Source organism: Rhinolophus sinicus, chromosome 2 (genome assembly GCF_057876585.1).
Source record: "Rhinolophus sinicus isolate RSI-liver-muscle chromosome 2, RSI-T2T, whole genome shotgun sequence".
Lineage (NCBI taxonomy): Eukaryota > Metazoa > Chordata > Mammalia > Chiroptera > Rhinolophidae > Rhinolophus > Rhinolophus sinicus.
In genome coordinates this window covers 9,200,149-9,219,870 of record NC_142502.1, presented here as the reverse complement: position 1 = coordinate 9,219,870, position 19,722 = coordinate 9,200,149, and the positions used below count along the sequence as shown (strand labels likewise).

General features: G+C 40.7%; 1 protein-coding gene across 11 annotated transcripts in view; it reads left to right on the top strand.

Moving 5' to 3' along the window:
* ARID1B (AT-rich interaction domain 1B) overlaps positions 1-19,722 on the top strand; it is a 398,476-nt gene that overhangs the window by 192,128 nt on the left and 186,626 nt on the right. The window lies entirely within an intron of this gene.

Below are 19,722 nucleotides of genomic sequence, written 5' to 3'. Positions count from 1 at the left end.
ATCTCAACTTTAGGTTAAGACCATTTTACTGTTTTCATTACTAAATCTTTTTAACTTTGTTCACTACTGATATAAGTATTTCACTATACTATAATTACATTTCCTTTCTTGGATAACTTTTAGTTTTGCCGGGAGTTAAAGTTTGCTTCATTCATTTCTCATGACTTTTTAAAAAATCTGATTATTTCTTTCACCACCGCCCAATAGCTCAACAGTAGTTTTTCATGTCATAGCTGTCAGATAATTTTTTTCAATTACATTTTTTTCCCCTAATAGACATACTTTCTAGATGTCTCCTACCCCAGTTTTTGCAGTTCTTTATTTCTGTATACAACCCTCTCCTGGGATCCCCCTTTCATTTTTTTTTTGTGCTGACTCTTCTCTGTGCCTCTTACATATGGATAGATCCGCTGTTCCCTAAATCACTTGTCATTTGATTGTGCACATCCTTCTGTACCTTCATGAGAAAGTGTGAATAGGAAGTAAATTTTTTTAGACCTTGTGTTTTTAAAAATACCTTTATTTGTACTTTCACATTTGAATAGTTTGTTTGGCTAGGCTAGAGTAATATAGGATGGAAATAATTTTCTCTAAGACTTTAAAAAATATAACTTCTAACTTCTAGTATTCCTGCCTTCAGACTTTTCATGTTGCTGAAAAAATAGATGTCATTTCTTTATATGTGACCTCCTCCCCCTTCTCTACCCCTGGTGCTATTAAGATTTTCACTCTGTGTTTGCGTTTCTGTGGGTCTTTGTTTTTGGTTCTTCATTGTGCTGGGCACTAAGTTTGTGCTGTTCTTTATTTCTGGGCAGTTATCTTGTAATATTTATATACTTTTTTTCTCTCTCTGCTTTCTCATTCTGAAACTCCCGTGGGTTGCATTTGGATACTGAATTGATTGATCTTTCTTTTACTGATTTTTCCATTCCTTTATTGTTTTCTGTCTAAGAGATTACTTTGACTTTATCTTCCAACCTGACTATTATTTTTCTCTTTATGTTTTTTTATTTCAAAGTGTTTTTCTTTGTATTTCATTCCTCATTATAGCCTTCTATATTTCATTCATGGATGCGATATTCTTTTTTCCTCATTGAAATAAATGTTAGTTTTTAAGTGTTTCTTCTATTCCTTGCATTATCTCTGTTTCTTCTGAATTTCTCTCTTTCTAAAAGTTATGCCAAAGGCTTTATTCAGAAGTGTTCACTTTTAAGGGTGAAGCACTACATGCTGATTGGAAGCTCTCAGTGTGAGCTGGGCTTGTGGACAGGTCGGCATCTCTTCAGGGGCCTGATGTTATCTGCCAGCTTTGTCGTTGGGGACTTCCTCAGGTTAACATGTGAAAATCTTTCCTCTGGAGCAGTTTATTTTCTCCAGAGAAGGTACCTATAGTCTTCCGCTTGGAAAGATGGCGAGTGATGTTTAAGCCTGGCTGCTGACATTCTGGAGCTGAACTACAGAGAGAAAGGGATTTAAGTTCTCAGTGTTCAGTAATGACTCTGATTATGACTTAGCCCCATTTCACAAGCCGTCCCCTCTCTGGGAGCCCTGAGCGTTTCTGGTCCCTCTCTACAGAGAACCTCTCTTTCCTAATGGAATCGGGATGATAGTGGTCTGATGCTTTGGTTTTACAGACTTTCACTTAATTCCCCTGATTTTGATCTGATGATCCCCAATTCCTGAGTTTCCGGGTTATAAAGGCCATCTTGCTTTGCCCCTTATTGATATCCTATTTCCTATGCCCCTCGGATGTTTCTGATTGGCCTGCCTTCTCTCTGCTCAATTGTTTCTTATGCCTCCATATGCTTTCCCATCTGCATATATTGTTAGTAACACTGTTACAGTTAACAAATCACCTCAAAACTTCATTTTATTAAAATAATCATTTTACTATCTCGCCTCTCCCCCGTTTCTTTGGGTCAGGAATTCAGGAAGGGTGAAATTTTGACTAGGCATCTGTCACATGGCTGCAGACAAGACACTGGCTGGAGTTGGGAGGAGGGTGGGGAGCAGCTGGGGACCGGCTGGTCATCTCTTCCTTGGGTGTCAGGGCAGAAGCTTAGAGACAGGAGAAAGTGTAGCATGGTTGTGCTACAGCTGTGGTGTGGCCGAGCTCCAGGAGCAGGAGCGAGCCGTGGGCGATGGGCCCCTTAGGGTACTAGCTTGGAAACAAATTCTCTTTTCAACTTCCTTTCGGGTCTCTTCACATTCCTATTTAAATCTCTGCTCAAAATACAATTTTTAGATTTTTGATTTTTGTCCCCCAGTGCTCTTTGAAGGTACCTGAACATCACTGTGGAAGAAAGGACATTCTGGAGACATGAAAAATGCTCCAAAGCAGTTATTTTCCAGATTGGGATTTGGATCTCCTTGGACCTGTTTGGTGTCTATTGGCTTATTGGGGATTTTTGAGGGATGTGCTGTAATGATTTGATGTTACTGGAAAACAAAAGTAAAGGCAGGGAAAGCAGCACTGTCTGAGTGGGAGGAAGTTGCAGGGTGTGAGGCAGTGGATGGATGGCGCAGGTGCCAGGAACACGCCATTGTGGGGGAAGCTTCAATATAGGGCTGGAAAGGAATCAGAAAATTTCGCTCAGGCTAAACGGAGTGTATTTCAGAAAGAAATGTTTTGCGAGCGAAAACATCATTTCCAAAAGAGTAGGCTATTATTAAAGACTGCTTTATTTTTTTACAGTTCTTATGGAAAGAAAGCTTCCACATACTTTAAACATTTTAAGATTCTTTCAGCTGTAGTTCTTAAGTGCATTTCATAACACATCTTATTGACAGTAGTCCTTGAAGAAAAGAGAAGCAAAGAATAGTGAAAATATAGTGTCATCGTTCTGTAAAAATTAAATGATTTGAAATTGATAATACTTTTTGGATTGACCCTTTTCTAAATGTAATACTATCCTCTGCTTTCATAAACGTAATTGTTAAGGTCTTCTTATGTACAGTTTGTATATAGAGTGTAAAGGCAAGTTGTTAATTCAGAGAAATTGTTCATGTTCGAAAGGCTATGAATCTGGAAGAAGTAAAAGTAAATCTTTAAACTCGAATTGCAAGACTGTCTGCTCATATTTAATTGACACATTCAACATTGGTTGTAATGGATCATTTGCCATTTAACTGACATTAACGACCTCAGTTAGCTCATGTTTTTATATTACATTGGCTGTTTATTTTTTGTTAATTTACTTTAGTGTTCAGCTTCCTATTCATTAAAGTGTTTTTCTTTTTATAGATATGAAGAGCTACCATGCCTTGAATATCTGTCTTTTTTATTATTAAAACTTTTATACACATACTGGGTTTAATTAAATATATTTTTATAGCCTGAAAACATGAACCATATTGATAATAAAACTTAAACATCTGCACATTGCTGCAAAACTTAATTCTGCAAGAGAACTCAGACCAAGTGGCCTGGTACTGTCCCAGTCATCCTTGGAAATTGGTGCCCTGCCCAATTTGCCTTGAATCCGCTGTCCCATTGCACTGGGTAACTTTCAGTATTAGTATTCTTACCTCCTGTTTTTTTTCTGTCAATTTTAAACAGTTTCTGCCAAATTTCTACTTCTTGGAAGGCTTTGTCTTTGATCTGTCAAGATTCACACTGGTGAGGAAGAGATTTAGGGAAGCTCGCCTGCCCTTCCTTTCAGTTACGTTTTCATTTGAATTGCTCATCTACCCTCAGGTGTGGAGGCTTCAGGGCTGGTGTGGGTAGCCAGGCCAGTCACACCTGTATGGGACGGCATTGCATTTCCACTCATTAAGAGAGGAATGCCCCTCTCTCAGGTTCATGACAAATGTTTATTAAATACATAATTTTATTTCAGATCTAATTTCTGTTTAATAGAGAGATTTTTAAGTTTCCTAAGTGTAGATGACTAATAATTTCTGAGATCATTCAAAGCAAACCTCCTGTAGACAAACATCACCAACAGGAGACATAGCCAGGACTGGGGGTTAAGGCTCTCGGGTTTGCATTTGGCTCTGTCACTCACCTGGGCTAATTGTCTAGTTAGTTTGTGCTTTGGTTTCCTTGCCAGTCAAATGGGATAATAGTACCTGTATCTTAGGTTAAGATGAACATGTAATGCACTTAGAACATTGCTTGACACACAGTAATTATCAGTAAATGCTAGGTGTTGCTATCCCTATTATTATTAAAGACAGTAGCCAGCTTTTTTGAAGGCCAGTGCTACCACTTTCGAAGGAAACAACTCTCAGTATAACAGTAGTAAAAGTTATAAACATGATTGAAACACAAACTGGCTGCTTATTGTAAGTAATTTGTGAAAAATATAAAGGTGGGGTGGAAATACTTGCCTTTCTTCCATCCCAGAAAGACAGTTACAGCTAATATTTTTATCTGTTTCCTTCTTGCCCACGCTAAGAAAATCTGATCTATGGGAAATCCGGATTTGTAGGACACAGTTTTGGGCTGAAGGTGGAGGGATTATTGCCCAAAGATTTAGCTGTAGATTCACTAAAGAGGGAACGTGAAGAGTAAGAAGGGAGCGCAAGGGAATAGAATAAAAAACTAACTGATAATGTGTCAAATAATGTAAACTGTTGGGCCAGTGACTTAATTTGCAGGTGCCCAGTTTGTGTAGAACCTCAAAGGAGAGTGTCTGTTGCATTACGTGAGCGGCTCACATTTTGTGCTCCCTTCGTCCCATTCGCACATGGCACTTGTGATGTGCACAGTTTGCTCCCTGCTCTGCTTACCTAGGGGCTCTGTGGCCAACAGCGGGGCGGGGGGGAGGGGGGGGAGAATGGCAGACGCACCCGTGGAGTCCTCTCATGGCTGTCTTCGGGCCAGCTATTCCCTAGTTGAAATGTGGGCAGCACATCCTCTTGTTTCTACCAGAAAGTGAATGGGTGTCTAGCAAGTGGTCAGGGACTGCAGCCGGAGCTCTGCAACCGCCAGTTCTGGTGGGTTCTGTGTGTGCGTGTGTGTGTGTGTTGTCAGTTACTGCATTCAACATAACTGACCTGTCTTTGGTTCACTGGGCTGCTGCAACGTGCTTCAGTCATTTTGAACACACTTCCACATATGGAACCATCTGATAGAATGGGAGATGGATGTTTTACTTCTCTGTTCCTATGCATTTGGAGGCGGTTTATCCTTGATTGGCCAGTTCTAGAGCCATTACCCCCAACCACCACCTCCATTAGAGAACAGTAACCAATATTAATGTCAGTTAGACATGTGCGTTCTGATACTCAGGGAAATGTGCCATAAAAGTAGGGAGAATTTCTTCTTTTTTTGCTCGTGTATATTCTGCACCAGTGTCTTGGACCCATGTCCACATAAAAGCCATGTTGCCATAGGGATCTGACATAGCTCTGTTGGCTTTATGGTTCTCTCGCTCCCTTTCCCAGCTATTATGACATGGAGACCTGAATTGTTGCAATTTCTCCCAGTTCTTTCCTCTCTCTTTGGATTTCACTTCTTGGCCATGGTTTATCACATTTTGTCATCGTTACTCTTGATTCTCTTACCCATTATCTTCTATCCCATGTGCTCTGCAAACCCTCCAGGTCAGGGCACCATGCCGTTCTGTGCTCCTATGTGTCTTTCTTAGCTCTGCTAGGGGCAGGACTTCATAGTGATGGTGGTTCTGGTAGAGGATCATCCTGTATCCTGTAGGTGAAGGTGAAGTGAAGAGTATGTCTTTTTAAGTTATGAAGATCCCAAGCAAGAAAAAAGGTAATGATCTATTTTGACAGTCACAAGAAAATGCGTGTTGCTCTTCAACGACTGAAAGGTGCAGGAAGCTATCATAGCTGTCTACACAAAGCCAGTGCGTAAACTGAAGAAATAGTCAAGTTTTACTGATAGTGGACTGTTGGGTCTTAATCGCAGTTGGCCCACTTGATAGGCTGATTTACTTAACACGTCTAAACCTGTTTCCTCATCTGTAAAATGGAAACGCTAACCACATCTCAGCGGGATACTGTTTGCCGTTCCCGTATTAGAGTGCACACAGAAAAAGGGCTCAGTCACGAGAGGGGGTGGCAATAGCTGGGGAAGTAGCAGTGTTTGTTTTGCGGTTATTTCCCATGTGATGGGAACCCTTTCCACAGCTGCCATGTGCAGGAGTGATGAGAAATAGCCATCTAATAGTTAATCAGAGGCATCTAAGCTTGTAGTTTATCCCTTTGGTATAATTCTTGCCAATTAATTGGATTTTTGACTTTACAGAGAGTAATGTAAAATTTCTTATACAAAAAGTATTTATTTAACTCTGCTTCAGAGAGCACTTGAAGAGCATGTGCTGTCTGGCCAGGCCCTGGGCAGTGCGAATGGGAGTACAGTGGGCCTGCATCCTTGGAGGACTTAGTCTACTGCATTCGAGTCAACGGACTGGATAGCCAGCAAGGCAGATTTCCTTAGCTTTCTGTTTTATTTTATGTTTTTGCTCTATTGCCCTTACTAACCAGCCAATTTATGGTACGTAACTAGCCAATTACGAACCATAAATGGCTTTTCATGGCCAATCATATTTCACAGCCAAGATGATTAATAATTACAACTGCAATGGTAACAACAACTAACTAACATTGATTGAGGGTGTACTGAGGAGCCAGGCACTTTCTCAAGCATTTTACAGGTATTAGCTCATTTAAATTTCACAGCATTCCCTTGGGGTCTGTCATTAGTCCCTTTTTGTGTTCAGGCTCTGAGGAGCAGCACCTGACTGGGTCGCATGGCCGGCGTAAACGGCAGGGACAGAATTTGGACCCTGGCAGTGTGGCCCCGCAGAACTTACTGTGCTGGCCTGTATCTTAGGGTCTTCATAAGCAAATGGGGATCCATCCATATATTCATCTAAGATTGTCCATTATTGCACCAATTTAGAATTAGAAATGTTAAGGGCAAAAGTTTATTTTTATGTTTTTCTTAGATCTGTCTTGAATTTCAAAAATTTAAAGGACATTTTCATGACTACATTGTCAGGATACTGACGTTTAAGCTATTTTAATAGGGAAAACTTGGAACTTAATGTTTTCATTAACAGTAATTATTCTAAATGTTCTGACTTTTGCCCCAAACACGTTTGGTACTTCAGAAGTTCTATTGGAATTGGATGCAGTGTTTGTAAACTGCTCTTCATTGGGTACCTTAATGTGCTTCTCAAGTGTCAACATGTTTGTTCAAGTGTAGATTTTTAAATTCTTAATATTGAAAATTGTCAAGATATGTAACAAAGTTGTAATCCTAATTAAATAACAAAGAAAACAATATTTAAAACGGTCAACAGTTACAAAGCTCTATCTCTTGTTATGAACAGTAACCTTGAACATAGATTCTTATTTTTAATTTTAATTTTCTTTCCACATGAGTAGAAATAGTTCATGCATAGTATGTGGTGTATATGCTGTATATATGTGTATATTTAATAATGTATATAGCATATACTGTGTTTCCCTGAAAATAAGACCTAGTTGGACCATCAGCTCTAATGCGTCTTTTGGAGCAAAAATTAATATAAGACCCGGTCTTATTTTAATATACTATACGACTGGGACTTATTTTAATATAATATAAGACTGGGTATAATATAATATAATATAATATAATATAATATAATATAATATAATATAATAATATGATAAATATAATACCAGGTATAATGTAATGTAATGTAATATAATACTGGGTCTTATATTTTTTGCTCCAAAAGATGCGTTAGAGCTGATGGTCCGGCCACGTCTTAATTTCAGGGAAACACGGTAATAACTATACAAGATACAGTATAAATGTACATTGCACTAAGTTTACATTTAGCTTTTGGATTTTTGCATAAATAGTTAAAATTTCTATAGATATAAACACAAGCATACGAGTGTGTGTTTGGGTAACCCTACACTTGGGAAAGCCGTTTGGTACAATGCCCGTTCCTCTTGCTCATTTCTAAGTTTGCAGGTTTGAGGGGAATACCTCATGTTAAAAGAAAGTGTTACATGTTAACATCTCATCATGATGTAAATGCCCTTTCTAACTTGTTCATAATTGCAAAAAAAATCATAATCATAATAAAAATGAAAAGCCAATTACTTTTGTGTTATCTTCACAGTCATTGAATATAGAAGATGGTTAGTTTGTTTTCAGTGATTCTCCAGCTTTGTTCTAAGTGTGTGTGTTTGATTTGGTGTGCCTCTGTGAATTTTCTGTGTTCCTTACCGGGAAAGGAGCCTAGCGAGCAGGGCAGAAGGCTAGCAGGAGGGCCTTACTTCTGGAGCGGGAGGTGTTCAGAACGGGCTCCTTTCTGCTGGGCCTGCGTGCTGATAAACTCACAGCAGCTGTCGTGGCCCTGCAGGCCACACATGGCCTGTTTCCTGCTCAGAGGCCACTGGACCTTGGCGAGTTGGCCTAGCTGCAGAGTCCCATTAGGCTTACGGGCATCACGGTGATGCAGTGACACAAAGGTTACTGGCCAGGTGTAGGACTTGAGTGAGCCGCCAGCCGGAAAAGATGGTGCAGAGCAGCAACTCAGTGTCATTCTTTTGGGGCCAAGTTTATGTTTTGGATTAAAAAATATCCATGGTTAAGAAAATAATACTCAGTGAATTAAAAGACAGATCTTAATGATAGGTCTTCAAATGCCTCTTGTAGAGGGCGGTATCTTCATCTTTTAAGTTTAACCATTTGAGGCCATAGGGTAGCATTAGATCTACTCAATGGTGGTAATTCTTATTGTAACACAGGATAGGGCTAATCTGTTCATACCTTCAGGTTTTCATCATAAGTATTCTGTTAGATGTGCAGTGTGGTAATTCTGGCCCACAAACATTTATTTCCTACGGTATTTTGTGAGATGTTTGTGAGACTTCATTTTATGTTAGTTTGGAGATGGACGTGATGCATGGGGATAAAATATTTAAGGCCCTAATATTTAAAAAATATCTCTAAAAGACAGATTCTTCAGAGCAGCCACCATGAAGTAGTCCCAAAGCTGTTTAATATAATTATCCCAACTTTCAAATTATTTTGAATGCCGTAGAAATAATAGTTATCCCTTTGACAGTGTAGGTAGGAACCATTGCTCTTTCATAAAAGCTAGAAACAAAATAGTCTTTTTTTTTATTGAAACAGTCTATTCACTTATAATGATTAACTTTTGAATTTTTGTTGGTAAACATATGGACAATATATTCTAAAATTTCTAAAATCAAATGCAAATTCCAGGTAGTACCTCTTTGTAAAATATATACTGTATTAAATATTTACTGACTAGCTAATATAATTATTGAATGAAACTTATTCAAATTATAAAATCAATATTTACTGAATGTCCAGGCTGACGAAAGGCATTGTACCGTGACAGCACGAACTGTGGAGAACGTGAAGTCTGTCTGGTGTGTGGAAATGCACGTTTTCACTTCGGGATATTTTCTTAAGGTGGATTTCTGTGTTTGCTTTTCCCAAAAGTATTATTTGAGAATGTTTGACACAGTGACAGTGGAAGTAGAGACTTACTCAAATTATTTTTTCTTTCGTGAGTCAGTTGACTTGAAGGAATTGAACAGCTCATTTGTTTGTATTCTCATCAATACTAGACCTCTGCTCATCATGTATGTTGGTCCACATTCTCTTTAAATAACAGACCTGATTATATACGTAGGTGGTAGGTAGTCTTAATGCAGAATGTTCCAGTGTGTTTGAAACCTTAAAACATGCAGTATCAGCAGTTTTGACTCCAAAGAACACCGTTTCATTGTTTAGGGATGTGCACAGAGGAGTTCCTGAGGTATCAGTATTGATGTACTCCCTCCAAGGAGGAAGTGATATTTAAACAAACACACAAACAGAAAAAATATATTCACAAAAGGCTTTTCCCAAGTGAAAACCCAGTACTGAGACTTGGATAATAAGAAACAGCTTTAAAAAAAAATTGTGTGTGTGGGTGTGTGAAGTGATTGAGTAAGGATAGCTACATGCTGTTATTTCTAACGATTACTACTCCTGGTACCTGTTTTGGGTCACCTTACGTGCTCTGTCTCTAATCCTCAGACCAGTCCCTTAAGCGTCGGTGAAGTTTAATAACCTGTCCAAGACCACATAGCTTTTAAGAGACAGAAGACAGCTTCATCGTCTGTGTCTCTCTCCATCTGTTCATCTCTCTCTCGGGAGTTGCTTGGAGAGATTCTTTCGCCCTGAGCCTGAGTCCTCACCTTGCCCAGCCATGCCCGGGGGATCCCAGGGCAGAGAAGAAGTCAGGGTAGACCGACTTGGCAGTGGGCCTCCCTGTGACAGCCCTCTGCTGTGCCGGATTGCGAGCACAGGAGGCTGCTGAACTCCAAAGACCCCCAACGAAGTGCCAGAGGAGGTGGCGGTGCCCTGTTCCTGTGGGCTTGGGGTTTCAGATGCACCTGGTGACCAGTGAGGTAGTAGGAAGCCCCAGCATCTCCCAGGATAGGCTGAAATGATTTACAAACAAGTCCCTGAAAAATTAATTTCATTTTCCTTCTCCTTTAATTTTTCGTTACTAAAAAGAACTCTGGTTGCCTCTAAGGTACAAAAAGGGCTAAGGAAAAGCAAGAGATTGTAATAGCTGTTGACTGTACCCTATTGTACAAACTGACATACAGTGTGCTGACTAAGGAATCAGCTTATTAGACACTTTCAGGACAAAGATTGTCCCAAATGACTACCGGAGTCCTGGTAACTGATAAAGCAGCTACGTTACATCGATACTAACATACGTTAGTGAATGATATATGACCGCTTTGTGCCACGCTCAGGGCACTGTACTCGGAAATGAGCAGTGACTTGGCACCAGGTCCTGGAACCTGCCACTTAACTAACCTTTTGAAGCCTTTTGGAGTTTTTTACTTACGTGGCTAGTGCAGAGTTCTTGTGAAGACACGCTTAGTGACAGAGTGCTAGAGGATTAAGTTATGGTTAATGCTATACCAGCTACTATTCAGCAGTCACCAGATTCCTTGGAGAATCTGCTGACAACCAAGTGTTGGGTTCTTACTGTGTCACTGATGTGGAAGTAGGGTGGCCTGATAAAATACAGGACAGCCAGTTAAGTTTGAATTTCAGATAAGCAATGGATAATTGTTTAGTATAAGTATGCCCCATGTATTGCATGCGACACATGACACAAGACATATTACTAAATCTGGAACCCCAAATGGTAGAATTCACTTGGGCAACGGGAAGGTCTCTCTCCCAAGAGCGTCCCATATCAGTTGGAACGCTTAATGTTTATTAAGCTCCCCTAAATCTTTAAGCTCTTCCAAAGTCGGGACTAAATCCTTTAACCACGCATCATACTCGGGCCCTGTGTGAATAACAGGAATAGCTCATATTCATAAAAATGTTCCTTAATTTTGTCCAGGAGCTTGGATAATGAGGAGTAGGTGACACCACAGTCTGGACGCTGATACTGTTCTCTGCAGGTGGTAGGAGAGGAGGCCAGAAGGAGTATCTGCAGGGCAGACAACACCCCTGGGCAGACGTCTTTTCCTGCAGGGGGGGGTGGGGGTGGTGTCTTCCTGAGACTGTAAGATTCCCCCAAAGCCTCAGAAAGGCAATCTTGCAAACCCATCAGTAACAACCCACCACCTTCGTGGTACCCGGTCAGGGACAGGATAATACAGTGAAAGTGCGCTGAGCCTTGGAGCCAAAGCCTGAGTCCTGCCTCTGTCCTCCTTTCACCGTGTGAGCTGGGCCTCACGCTGCACGTCTCTGGGCCTCGGCTGGTTCTCTGTGAAGTGGGGGTTTCTGCCCCAGAGAATTATTTGGGGGACTCAAAATAAAACACAAGTCAAAATAAAGTGTTAAGAGTGTTTTGTAAATTGTGGTGTATTTTAGAGATAGAGGGTGTTAAGGCTGTGGCTATTACTGTTATGCTGCATTTTGATTTTTGGAAGTTTTACCAAGGATTTTTGTGTTTGTGTGTGGTTTTTTTTTTTTTTAGCAACATTTTTAAATGTATTTATTTATTTATTTATTTATTTATTTATTTATTTATTTATTTATTTTTAAAGAAGGGTGCAACTCACAGTGGCCCATGCAGGGATCAAACCAGCAACCTTGGTGCTGCTAGCACCACGCTCTAACCTACTTAGCTAACCAGCCACCCACCCACCCCCAGCCCCAGCAACTGAATTTTAAGCCTTGTCAGTGCCTCATATTAAATTAGATTTTTGCTGCATAGTGTTGATAAATTTTGTGAATGGGAAATGTAGTTTCACAATGGCGTTAATGTCCAAATCAAATCAGCCTCCTGATTGATTTTTTTTTTTTTAATCCACACTTCTGCCTGAAGTGTCCGTATTCGTGGATAACCCTGATAATTTACTACAGTGACTGAAGAAGCATGGTGAAAATAGGATGACGTGGGATGTTGGGAGGGGGAAAAAGAACTATGTCATTAATAGAGAGAATGCGATATGGTAAAGTTGGCCCAGTAGACTGGATGATTACCGTTACTAAAGACAGATACATTTTCAATAATCTCAGTCTCCAGGGAGTTCATTTTGAATCTGTTGTTTTTACAAGCACATGTGAATTGATGTAGTCTGTGGGAAACACCAAAATAGGTGTAAAATTGGTCTCAAAAGTTGTGATTTTCTATGCATATTACACTAATTATTTGTATAAACATGATTTTTTTCCCTCTGACAAAACTTAAGGATTGAATACAAGGTGTGCACCTCAAAACCATTCAAGTTTATGTTTGTATTACAGATTCCTCTCTTGTTCAGTGTAAGAATCCTACCAACACTTTAATCTGTTTCCTATTTTGTAAATGGCTAGGGCTTGCAATTATACTTTTGGCATGACTTTTACTTTAGTATCAAGATACAATTCATTATCGTCATCATCATATAGCATTTTATAGCTTTTAGAATGTTTTGCCTTATTTTCTTATTAAATATTTACAATTACCAAGAGGCAAACGTGGCAGGCATTTTTTTTCTTCTATGTAACAGGGAACAGATGAAGAAAAAATTCTTATTTACAAAGTTCAGATGGCAAGTAGTAGAGCTGAGAGTTAAACACATGTATTTTAACTTCTTTTTTACCGTTGTTTCCATGGTACCACACAAGAAGCACCTCCCCCCATCATTTCTAGAATTTTTCATTTGTTTACATTAACATAAAGGAATGAATTTTAATAGCTAATGAGTCTTATTGAAAATTGAAAATGAAGTTATTTGACTCTTAAGTATACTATTTCTGAAAGATTTAGAAAATCTTTTAGTTTACACAAAATAAACTGGAAACATAAAGACATCGTTATCCCAGGAAATCATTTATCTGAAAATGTGAATATTAGCAAAGTCTTCATAAATTTTAACATAATGGGTGTGAATAAATTCACGTAGGAAAACATTTTGGGGTATATTCCTACATTTTTCAGTTTAATGCTTAAAGCAACCATGTCATCGTGGAGACTGTCACTTGGTGATCCAGTTGGTCACAGAATACTAGAGAGTATGGATTACAGGTCCGATGTAAAGTAATTTTTCCCACTTTGCTTCTGGGTATGGACAGAAAGCAGCTCTGGATGTGCTTGTGAGTGAATGTGTCGTTGACCTGGATCTAGCTTTTGGTTTTCACTTCCTTTCCCAATCTCTGTCTCTTTCGAAAGAAGTTGAGAAACGTTCAAGGGGTTGCAGGAGCAAGGAATGGTGGGAATGCTGAGCTGTCTGACTCCACAGTCTGTACTGACACTGTCTGGACTCATCCCGAGGAGAGGGGTTTGCTGTCTCATTCTCAGTTGTTGATTCAGGAAACTGATAGAAGCAACATGGTACTTACAAGTTTGGTGTGTTTAACTGTAGAATAAAAAAATCCACCACTGCATTTTCTCCGATCTTGTATTCTGTGACAAAATAATAACTCCAAGCTGTATTTACTCTGCCTGATAAAGAAGAAAAGAACATTCTTTACCTCTAACTGTGGTGGAATATGGCTCTTTAGAAAAGATTGCTGTGCCCTCGCAGCAAGCTTGAGTGGTGTGAGAATGTGTTCCAAGTTATTCAGCAGAGCAGTTGGAAGAAATTGGGGCTGGAAGAGGGCAAGCATTTTCCTCTCTTCAGTGATGCTGTCAGCCTTATGGGGCGTGTCCACAGAATTCCTGTAACTTCCAACCCAGGACGCGCAGTGTGGAGGGCCCAAAGCACGCACCTGTGTGTAGACAGAGTGCATCATGTATTCTGTGCTCGCAGGTACTGTGTGCTGTTCAAATGCAGGAAGTAATGACCGGTATATTAGGGCTGCATTGAGAAGCTTCACGTTACCCATTTATCGCTGGGATATGGTAGTTAAGAGCATGTAATTGCAGTCAGGTAGAGCCCAACCATGCAACTAACTAGCTGTGTGACATTGGAGAGGATTCTTGATTTCTCTGAGTTATAATTTCCTCATCTACAGAGTACTGTAGTAGTGCTTTTGTAAAGGTCACAGCAGCCTGTGTCTGAACCTGGCACATGAGTACAATCAAGGTTCGTTACTGTCGTTCCCATCTTTGTCACCTTCATTATTGTCTCAATCAGCAAATAGAGACAGTAGCTCTGGGGTGGTCAGGACAGTCCTTTATTTCTGCCCTTGGTTTCATACACACGGATGCTGGAAGCAGCAAGTTGAAGGAGCGAGCAGGCACCAGGATATGGGTTTCCCCCGCTGCTTTTCTCAAGTTTGCCTCTGCCATCTCACTTTTAGAAAAGACCAACACTAGTACCTGCTTTCCCTAACTGGAAGAAATCCAAAGAGGATTTTAGCGTCTGCGAAAACAGGTGAAAAGTAAAAATAGTGTTCAGTGTTTGTTTGACGGGGAGCCTTGTAGAGGCAGCACCGCCCTGCAGCGGGAGTGGCCCCGCCAAGCTCCTGCCCCAGAGGTCCACTCAGCATGGTCCCCCAGAGCTCCCACTGGGTCTGAGCCTCTGTGCTTTGTGTCTACTTCTTCTCTGGCCCCTGCTTTTGCTGTATGTTAGTACTGTTTTTGTTCTCTGTTGCTTGGTAGATTCAGTAGGTTATTTGGTGGTCTGGGAATGCTCTAAATTTTTTTCCGTATTTATATTTCGTAATTGCTTCTCCGTTTTACGCTATTTCCGTTTACAAAATGCTTCACTGGTAGGCTCTGCTTTTGGATAGTGGAGGGAAACGTGTATTTGGTTGTGATATTTCCTGTTGGCTGCTTGTGAGCGTACAAATACTCCTGAGCCGCACCGAGGCCTGTCGGGATTCCCGGCAGGTGCTTTCGGCCTGCTGCGAAGTGCGGCACTAGGAACGCAGATGGGAAAAGAGCAGCTCAGTTGCTGCTCTTAGGGAGTTTGTGTTCTAGTGGAGGAAGATGGGTACACAAATAGGTACCCAAAGAAATGTCAGAAAGTAATGATTGCTGTGCTTGCAGTTAGATATGACCACATGAACATGAGTAAGCAGGTGGCTAATTTATGTTGCATGGTAAAGGAAGACCTCTCAGAGGAAATAAACCTTTAAGCTAAAAATCCGAAGGACAAAGAGCCAGCTATACAAAGATCCAAGGTTACAGCATTCCAGAAAGGGAATAGCGAAGAGAAAGACCCTGACATTGGAATGGGTGAGGCAAACCTGGAGATAGGTCCTAGGGGACTAGAGAGCGAGGCAGAGCTGGGGTCTTATTCTTTAGTTCTTACAGAATGAGTCATAGTTTGAGAGTTCCTATGTTACGTGAGATGGAAATGTTGGGCTGCTTTGCCTCTAGAAACTTTTCTTAGTTACAAGTGGAGATGTGTTTTGTGTCTGTGTGTGATAGGGCTATGAGAACAGTAAAGTATATGAAAAATGTCCTGCATACTATGAACCAAAGACACACTGAAAATAAATACTGTGCATTTTCATATTGTAGAGTAATAACATAATTTTAGATTTTTGTCCTAATTTTCTTTTGCATATAATTATTTGCTTGATATTTAGCATTCTGTGTAGATGTGGAATGATGGTCTCACGTTTTCTCACCATTGTAAAGCATTTGGGGGGAGGGTGTTGGTTTCTTCAGTAATTATGGTAGATTTCCCTCTTGCCCTCTTTCCAAACTGCTGTTTTCTAATAAGGCATGCTCAGATTCGGGATGAGTGTTATTGCAAAGGAGTGCCAGTTTCAGTTCTGATTAAGCAGTCATCCTTTGGATATGTCCATGATAATACGTATTCTTAGTAAGCTAGTTACTGATAAACACAAAGGTTTTATTTATTTCAATTATTAATCATTTGGAAACTTCTGCAAATTCTTTTAACACTGGAAAGATAAGAAGTGTGTAACCAGGGCTGGCCCGGTGGCTCAGGTGGTTGGAGCTCTGTGCTCCCTAACTCCAAAGGCTGCCGGTTCGATTCCCACATGGGCCAGTGGGCTCTCAACCACAAGGTTGCCGGTTCAATTCCTCGAGTCCCGCAAGGGATGGTGGGCTCTGCCCCCTGCAACTAAGATGGAACACGGCACCTTGAGCTGAGCTGCTGCTGAGCTCCCGGATGGCTCAGTTGGTTGGAGCGTGTCTTCTCAACCACAAGGTTGCCGGTTCGCCCCCTGCAACTAGCAATGGCAACTGGACCCGGAGCTGATCTGCGCCCTCCACAACTAAGATTGAAAGGACAAACAACTTGACTTGGAAAAAAGGCCTGGAAGTACACACTGTTCCCCAATAAAGTCCTGTTCCCCTTTAAAAATCTTTTTCAAGATTTTTTAAAATCTTTAAAAAAAAAGAAAAAAAGAAATGTGTAACCAGAATGAAAAATATTTTAGTTTGTTGAAACTACTCAGTAACATGTAATATTTTTAATAAACTACAGAGGAGCCTGTGCTGTTATCTCTTCCATGAAGAGGCTTTTAGCACACAGCTACAATTTCTGAACTGAATGTTTTCATTTCAGAATGGAAAAAGAAGACTTGATTCACAACGAAGTCCCTTTACCAGAAATTTTTTATCTTTTTCCATGTTTAAACAATCCCAATTTATTGTACAAAAGGAAATGTTACAAATTATCTACAGAAAAATGCTGTGTATTGTGGGCACATGTGTACGTACCGACTCACACACACACACAGTTTTCCCGCAGCAGAGAAATGCTCTCTCCTTTAACTTTAGTTCCACTTCTGAGAATCTGTCCTAAGGAAATAATGCAAAATGTTGGGGGCAGGAAGAGCTATGTGCACAAGACAAGTTTCTTGCTGTCTTATTTAGACTGGTGAAAAACTGCAAAGTACCTAAAGGACTTGTAGAAGGGACTTATTTTAATGACTTTTCACACATTCCCTCAAATGGAAATTTTATATAATTAAAGATAATGGTTGTTAAAACTTTTAGGAAGTTGGAAAATGTTTATTTAATGTTAAGTTTAAGGTTTTAGTAATTTTTCCCAGTTTTCTAAGTTTATGTGTTTGCACTTGTATTACTTTCATAATGAAGAAAAAAGAATCCCAGAATATGTTTATTCTGTTCTTACATTTTTTAAATAAATATTGAAGATTGCTGCCAGACTGGAGTCAACGACTTGAGGGAACCGAAAGCCTGACCTTTTAAAGCACACAGTAATGGTTTCAATACATTTTGGAAGTTTGTTTAATTTGAAATGAACCATTTAGCTTGTGTTATAGATTTGTTTTAGAATGAAATTCTAGAGAAGAGCTCTAGGATTTGGAGTATAAGGTAAAAGGAAAGTAGAGGATTATAAGTAATGAGTAATAACATTATTTTAAGAAGAGAATTGCAAGGAAGAATTTCTGGAACATCTCTATATTAGACGTTCCAAGAGAACTTTTGCAGCAATAGTTAAGGGAGGACCTGGTTGAGAAAAAATTAAATTTAAATTACACAAAGAGCTTATCAAAACATTTTAATTTGGGAAATAAGTGTTACTAACAAGAGATATATTAGTTATATTTATTTTTCTTTTCATCCTCCCTTCTCTTCCTCTCTTCTTTTCCTCTCACTTCCTTTTCTTTTTTTTTTTATTTAATTGTGGTAAAATACACATGACTTAACTGGTTTTTAACCATTTTAAATTGTATAGTTCTGTAGCATCATGGACGTTCACATTGTCCTGCAACCATCGCCACCGTCCATCTCCACGACTTCTTAAATTTACTTATACTGAAACTCTTTTCCCGTTAAGGACTGACGCTCCATTCCCCCTCCCTAAACCCCTGCCACTCTGCTTTCTGTCTCTATGAATTCAATTGTTCTAGATACCACATGTCATCTTTACTTTTTTTTAACCTGGATGCTATTAAGGATTATCCAAACTCAGTCGCTCATCCCAGTTACTCGGTACCATGTTCAAAGGCTCTGCTCTGGCTCATATGAAAAGCAGGAGCCTGTTTTGATTTACAGTCTAATTAGCATCAGTAAGTCCAGCCCTACACAGGTGACTACAGTGAGGGATGAAAAGTGATGTTTAAAAAGGCAAAGAAACAGTGTTGTACACAAGGAGTAGGGGAGGCTGAGGCGTGGCGCCGGCTGCAGTGAGAGGCAGGCCCCATCACCCCGGGGGTGTGCAGGCATAGGGGAGGTGCTGGAGCCAGGGTCTCCCCCAGAATCACATTTGATGATGTTTTTGTGGTGGTGATTTGCTTGCTTGCTTTTGTTTTGTTTCTTGGTAGCAGTGCCAGGTTGGGCTTAGTCCCTCCCTACCCTGATTTTTGTAATAAATCCCTGGCTGGCACTCGGCTATGGTACAGTGGAGGGGTTGGGGAATAGAGTGAATGCTCAGGAATCAGGGGCAATCATCTAGTCCATTGGGGAGGTTAGAAATCCCGTGAGCAAACCTGGATTTGCAGCCTGATCTGTTTAACTTAACTCAGATAAAATTTCCTGATGAGGACGGTGTGGGGACAGAGTCCCAGAGAGCAGTTTCCAGGCTCTTGGCCTCACGTGGAAACGTTATTCCACGTGATCGGTTATTAGATGGCCATCCGCTGTGGCTGGTTGGCCATCAGCTGTTACCGGTTAGCCGTCGGCCACAAATATAACTGCCGTGGCTGTGTTGGGGAGTTTGTTGGTTGACAGAGGAGCGGACAGCAGATTGCAGTTCCTGCTTCTCGTGTCTCCAACCCAGCCGCCAGCAAGAATATAGTGGTATGACTCCCCTACCTGTGGCTCTGTGGGTGGTCCTTTTTGGCCTCACCATATCCTGCGTTCTTCTGCGGGGAGCGGGAGCTGAGTTCCTGCGTTACAGGTGCTGTGACTGAGTTTTCATTCCTACAGCCCCTGTTATTAGCTGGAAGGGTTTTAGGCAATGTCCTGAGCTTTTGGGTGGGAGACCGTGAGAAATCTTACCTAGGATTCCTGACTTAGCAGTGTGGATGCCCATTTCTCTATCATCTGGGAGCCTCTCCCAGATGACAGCAGGTGTCTTTTTCTGGTCATTCTTTCAGTGACTTGCCTAAGGTCCCACAGTTTGTAAATGGGTGGGTGCTGGGAGCTGACAGGTTCCAGTTTGACTCTGGCACCCCTGTGCCTGGTAATAACTATGCTGCCTCCTGTATTAGGATGTTTGGGTTTCTTCATTGTGTTTAAGAATATAGCTTAGGGCGGCCGGATGGCTCAGTTGGTTAGAGCGCGAGCTCTGAACAACAGGGCTGCAGGTTCGATTCCCACATGTGCCAGTGAGCTGTGCCCCCCACAACTAGATTGAAGACAACGAGCTGCCGCTGAGATTCTGGAGGGGCATCTGGATGGCTCAGTCGGTTAGAGCCTGAGCTCTCAACAA